General features: G+C 39.2%; 2 pseudogenes; both read right to left on the bottom strand.

The window, feature by feature from the left end:
- Positions 1-390: 390 nt before the first annotated feature.
- On the bottom strand, positions 391-3,335 carry LOC140639502 (hsc70-interacting protein-like; annotated as a pseudogene).
- A 1,056-nt stretch (positions 3,336-4,391) lies between these two features.
- LOC140639501 (large ribosomal subunit protein eL13 pseudogene) lies at positions 4,392-5,086 on the bottom strand (annotated as a pseudogene).
- Between the last annotated feature and the right edge of the window lie 1,766 nt (positions 5,087-6,852).

Raw genomic sequence — 6,852 nt, 5'->3', positions numbered from 1 at the left:
AACTTTATGTATTTAAATGTTATATTTGCCTCCTGCTCAATACACCTTTATTTCACTGAAACGAAGCAATAAATCTTCCATACTGAAGTATCTTCTTTGAGCAATGAATCCAAAGGGAAAAAAACTGAAATGATTAGCAAAAATATAATAATTCTTAAAAAAGGAATTAACACACTCTTTTAAATTGTCTTTAGATATTTTTAAGGTTAAAAAGTGTTTAAAGTTTGTAATTCCTACTAGGAAAACATTATCTAAATAAAAACCCTAATAGCAAACTACTGTAAAATGTTTCAGTTGCACGTAGGGCAGAGAGGTAGGGATTATCTTCACAGTACTCTAGCTTTTTCCATGAGGTCAGAGGTACACTTGTTTGTGTTATTGTGATGTCCATTAGGTGATCAAAGCTGCTTTTCCTTCGGCAAGGGCTTTATTTGAAGGACATTTGGCTGACAGTTTACTAATGAGATTCATAACTTTTTATATTTTGACCTATTTGCTGGCTTCTAAGCCACATGCTGGAAGGCCACCATAACTTCTAGACCCTGCATGGGTGTAAGAACCCCTGGATCATTAAGAATTTCATTGAGCACAGGAAAACATGCCATTCCAGGCATCCTCCCTCCCATTCTAGGCATTCCTTCAGGAAAATTGCTAGGCATTCCCCCAGGAAAGCCGCCTGGGAAAGAGCCATCCTGAGCTCCCAATTGTCTTCAGGCTTCTTCCTCCCTCTAGGCTATCACATGTTCTTCCCAAGCCTTCTTAACCCTTTCTACTCTTTTTTTTTTTTTTTTAATCTCTTGTTCTTCACATTTTTGCTCATAATTTTCCCATGTTCAGCAATTTTCAGGGCCCTTGGTTGAACTTCTTTCAGCAAGCACAAGCATCTTCATCATAATCCGGTTTACAAGCATGGGTAAGATCATGTGCTGCTTCTTCCCAATGGCCTAGAAGTCTGTGTGCTTTCCCTTGCCACTCAAAAGGCTGAGCTGAATCAGGATTTATTTCTATAGCTCTGTCAGTCTCAGATGGCAGCTTTTGGCTTTTGTAATTTGATGAAGATAATGGCTCTCTTCGCATACAGAATGGCCAAGCAAGGATTTAGCTTGATTGCACCTGTGAACAAGTCAATGGCTTTCTGTAGTTCCCCATCATTTAGGGCATCAATGGCAGCTACTTTTTTTTTTTTTTTTTCATTTGCCTTATCCATCATTTCCTCGTTTATCTCCACATTTTCATCTCCCATTTCTTGAGAGGCATCAGTGTCTGGTTCAATCACACTTTCATTGTCATTTCTAGACCACTTTTCTCACTTGATGGTTCATCTGTCGTCATGTTTTCCTCTACCTTCTTACTATCTGTTTTTCCTTGATATTGTCTTCTGATTTATTTTTATGAGTGGCAGGCGGTATTTTACCCACTGCTCTCCACTCCCACAGAAAGCACATTTCCTTGGTGTGCAGAACACTCAGATCCTGCTTACACATTTTCACCAAAGTCCAAAGCTTACTCACCTGTGGGGGTCTATGGTCTAGAAGCAATGAGAAGTGGCAGGAAAAATAGAGGTTGCAGCCTGATTCCAGGCATGAGTACTAGCTGAACATGACCATGTGGAAGGGACAGAAATGAAGTCTTTATTCTAGGAGGCCATGTGACTAAACAAAAATTGTAGATTCCATTAAGGAAAGAAGGAAGGAAGACTTGACATTAGAAGATAATTGGCAGTCTTTGTAAATTATCAAATGTAACCATCTAGATGATCTTATGAGTACTAACCTTAGGGTACTGCTATAAATACCATCCATTTATTAGACAAATATGATTGTGCATTACTGCACATTATATGTAGTTCTGGGGTCTTGGGATTTGGCAGGACATAAGGCATGCAAGCCCCTGTCCTCTTGGAGATTTTATTCTAGTTGGGAAGGCAGACATTAAAAAGTACATATATGATAGGCTATATGGTGATAAGGGTAATGAAGAAATGCTAATCAGAGTAAGAGAATAGTGTATAATGCAGTTAATTTAAGAAGAGTGATCCTGAAAGGACTTTGAAGAGGTGACTTCTGAGCAATGATCTGAATAGAGCCACAAGAGCACTGGGACAGGTTTCCAGGCAAAAAGAACAAAAATACCTTCAATTGGGCATTAGGGAGTTTGCAAAAATGCCAGTGAATATGGAAATAAAATCAAAGAAAGAGAGAGGCAGAGTCAGGCTACATAGAGTTGTAAACAACAGTATGGAGTTTGAGTTTTATTTTCAGTTGGATGGGGCCACTAGAGTTTTGGGACTAGTGAGTGAAATGATTAAATTTATGTCTTAAATAAACCATTTTGGTTGCTGCATAAATAATGGGCTCAGAGGTTAGGGGGCCAGTGGGATAGGAGGCAGAGTGAAAGCAAAGAAAGCAAAAAAAGACTATTTCAAGAGTGTACGTGAGAGATGATGGCCTGGACCAGGATGGCAATAATATTGAATGTGGTAAGTGATAAAAGTCAGGATATACTCTGAAAGTGGAGGTGATGGCTTAATGTGGTAGGAGTGAAAGATACCAAGGATGACTTGTAGGTTTTCATAATCTTAATATAATGTGTCAACTTGGCTAGACCATGGTGTCCAATATTTGGAGTTGCTTCTCTAATCTTTTTTCAAAGGCACTAATGGCTACTTCCGTTGGTGAAGAGAACATGGATAGTCTGTGGTGTGATATGACAATATTCACAAAGTATCACCATCAAATACTCCTGATTAAATACTTATGAGGCAAGTTTCTGAGTGACCATGCATTTAATATTTTAGAACATTTTTATCAAAATAATGAGTATGAAATTGGCTAGTTGCTCCTAATTATACTGGACCAAGTGAGGAAAATAGAAGGGTGAGCTTAGGAATCAAATTCCCAGCTCATGTGCTGCATAAAGGATCTGAAAGTTTCTGTCTGTCCTGAAAGAAACCCTTATCACCTGTAGTCAAAGAGCTGAGATTGCTGAAACCAAACTTAGAGTCTCATCCTGCAAGTGTTAAATTACAATGCAAATTGAATTTTCAACCTCACAGGGTGTCTGCTATTAAAGTGAGGGCATAAATTGGGAAGGAATGAGATCCTGAAAATTGGAATGAGGACATATGGGAAGATCCTGATAAAGCTGGGGACACTCAATCCTTTAACTCCCATGAGTCTTCTTTGCCAGTAGATGCAGCCACTCCATCCTCATCTGAGGAGATTAACCTTGCTGTGCTTGAAGAAATTATAATGGCCTCTCCTGAGGTAGTTGCCTTGCAAGACGCTGCTCATTCTCTTCAGAATCATTCCCCACCACTCTGTTTCTAGATCCATCACGGACTAACGTTCCTGTAGGCCCCTATTGATGATGTGCAAAATGTGACCCATAAAGAGATGTAGTACACTCCACAAGAACTACATGATTTTTCCAATTTTATATAAACAGAAATCCAGGAAATATGGGTGGGAGTCAATATTAAAGGTGTGGCATAGTGGTGGAAGGACCATAAAATTGGATCAGCAGAATTTATTGATATGAGTCCACTAAGCAGAGAGCTGGATTTAATGTTGCAGTTTCGGGGATTAGAAAGAGCTCTAACTGGTTGGATGGTTGGCTACCTGAAATACAAACCAACAAGTGGCCTACACTAAACAAACTGAAATGCTAGAACTTCCTTGATCGACTATAGATGAAGACATTCAGAAGCTTAGGGAGATTTGAATGTTAGAATAAACTTATTACTTAAGATCTGCTCATCCACCCTAGGAGGGTACAGAGGACATACTTTTCAATATGACTATAAGCAGTAAGCTTGTGAGGGGAGGCCCAACATTCTTGAAGAGCTCTGTGATTATTTTCCTCTGTAGGTCAGAAATTATAGTGGGAACAGCTGTCACTGAATTGGAAAACCTAAATGTAAATGGAACTGAATTGGCAAACCTAAATGCAATGAAAGTAATCCTAAAATGGCAAAGGCCAAGTGGTGCTATTTAATCACCAAAGGCAAGCTGGGCATGGTCACTATAATGGACAGCATAATAAAAGCAGCAATCAGAACAGTATGATGTGCAGAGAGCTACAGCATTGGCTAGTTGATCATGATATTTTAGGAGTAAAATACATGGTAAGTCTACTAAATTATTACTTTATTTGTATAAACAAAGAGTTCTAGGTCAAAGAAAGAAAAGTCGAATTTGAATCATAAAAGCAGAGATAATTGACAAATTAACTAATTAATTAATTATCTGAACTTGAGCCAGTGTAAGGCGCAAGAGCCCTTGAACTGAGTGAAAGGGAGGCCAGTTCCCCTTTAGGAAGGACCCCACTACTGCCAAAAATGTATACTACTCTTCTTTCTCCCAGTCTATTCCAAAGGAATACATGGCCTTTTACCAAGGTGACTGCGCATTGAGAAAAAGAAAATAATGACTTTTTTTACAAGTTGCCAATGGCACTTTTTTTTTTTTTTTCCTTTCAACATCCTAGTCTGTAGCTTTCTTGGCCCTTTTTATCTGGATGCCAAAGAGCCAGGCATTGGGACTGTCCATGCTAAGACCTTAAAGTTCTTCTCCTTTGTAATGACTCTGGTTCTTTCCTTCTCATAGACATTCCCTATGGGCATGACCAGTCTTGTTAGCTGGGTAGATAATTTGAGTTCCTCAGCAGAGTTGTCTTCCTCTTTGGGGGCCAAGGGCTTCCTGGGAAAGACGATGAACTTGGAGTAGTACTCCTTTAACTACTGCATGTTGGACTGCAGGGATTTCATAGACTTATTCTACTTTTTTGATCCATTGAGATCCCAATGACCTGTGCTGCCTTCTTGTAGATGACAGACACCCTCAACTCTTCCAAGCTGAAGCCCCTTCTAGCTTGTACTTTGGTGTTATACCTTACTGTGGGACACTTTACAATGGACTGGGTAGGTCTACATGCCGGGTGTGGGGTGATGCAACATGTTTTGGCTTGCTGGGCCTTGTGTCTGCAGATCTCTTGGCACCAGCTGGTTGAACCACATGGCAGTGTGCCCCTGCCAGTCCTGTGGAAGTGGGGCTTCAGGACTTATGCCATTTCCAGTGGGTGACATGGCTGCTTCCTCTGAGGGAGAACTGAAAATAATGACTTTTTGAGGATTATTGGACACAATTTCTGCATTGTCACCAAGATGATATGATACATGTATATATATATATATATATCTTTGAGTTTATTCCCTTTTCTCTCTTTACCTATAACATAAGATATATTCACTTCACATCATAGTATTTAATTATAAGATATCAAGAAGAAAAGTGAATATCACCAAAGAATTTTGCATCTTTTTCTAGAGAAAATACGAGTGTGCCTTGATTGTACACAGGATATCTATATCATGTTAGAATTATGACCTTATTGTGGCCTTTATTTGGGGGGTTTAAGAAGATGCATAGGATGTCAAGTTGACAAGGGGTGGACTGTGATGGTTAATTTTATGTCAGCTTGGCTAGATGTTGCAGTGAAGATACCTTTTAAGTTAACATTTAATTTAATTTAGATTAACATTAACATGATTAATGTGATTAACATTTAAATCAGTAGACTCTGAACAAAGCAGATTACCCTTCATAATGTGGATAGGTATGCTCTAATCAGTTAAAGGCCTTAAGTGCAAAGATTATGATCCCCCAGAGAAGAAGGAATTCTGCCTTTTGACTGCATTTGGATTTAAGTTGCAACATTAACCCCTCCCTGAGTCTCTAGTCAATTGGCCTTTCCCACAGACTTTAGACTTGCCAGTCCTCACAATTGCCTAAGCTAATAATTCTTTACAATACATCTCTTGGGGATCTCTGAGTGGCTCAGTGGTTTAGCGCCTGCCTTTGGCCCAGGGTGCGATCCTGGAGTCTCGGGATCAAGTCCCACGTTCAGCTCCCAGCATGGAGCCTGCTTGTCCCTCTGCCTGTGTCTCTTCCTCTCTCTCTCTCTCTCTCTCTCTTTCTCTCTCTCTCATAAAAAAAAAAAGTGTAAAATACATCTCTTTTCCTATATGTTTACATATCTTATTGGTTTTACTTAGTGAATAACCCTAACTAATATATTTTTGATCTGAGCAGGTAGGTGAATTATAACGTTGATGAAGATGAAACGGAGAAGTGAATTGTGGTGGGGAAGTGAGAAAGGAAATGGAGAAAAGCATGAGTTTTATGTTAGACATGCTAATTTTGAGAACCTTATTAGACAACCACGTAGAGATGTTGAATAAGCAATTGGTAAATGAGTTTAATGCTCAAGGGATATGTCAGAACTAGAAATCTAAAATTGGGAGCCATCAGCATATAGAAGATGTTTAAAACACTGGGACTAATGAGCTCAGAGAATGTTGATAGAGAACAGAAGGGAGCTGATGACTGAGTCCTGAGGAAGTCCAATGTTTAGAGGTTAGGAAAAAGGAGAATCAAGCAAAAGACACTGAAAAAGAATAGCCACAAGTTCTAGTACAAGAAAACCCAGGAGAATATAGTGATTTAGAAGAAAAATAAAAAAAGATGTCTTAGGAACAGGGAATTCATCAACTGTGTCAGATGCTGCCAAGAATTGGGAATTGTTCATTGGGTTTGGCAGAGTGGAGGTCCATGGTGACCTTGAGAATATCAGTAAATGGTAGGAGTGAAACCTGACTGGGCTGCCGCAGATGGCATTTCACATGTTTTTCTGATCCTCAGAACTCTATTCATATTCTACATCCAAATAATGACTTCAATTCTTATTTCACTGGGAGGAAGACTCAAAGCAACCAGAAGAAAACTGCAATATCTCCCCATTATGAAATCTAGCTATCTGTTGCATTTTTATGCATATACTCAGCTCTCCTGC

Source organism: Canis lupus, chromosome 9, assembly GCF_048164855.1.
Source record: "Canis lupus baileyi chromosome 9, mCanLup2.hap1, whole genome shotgun sequence".
Lineage (NCBI taxonomy): Eukaryota > Metazoa > Chordata > Mammalia > Carnivora > Canidae > Canis > Canis lupus.
Note: the sequence above shows the minus strand (reverse complement) of the source record. Positions and strands in the feature narration are given on the sequence as shown.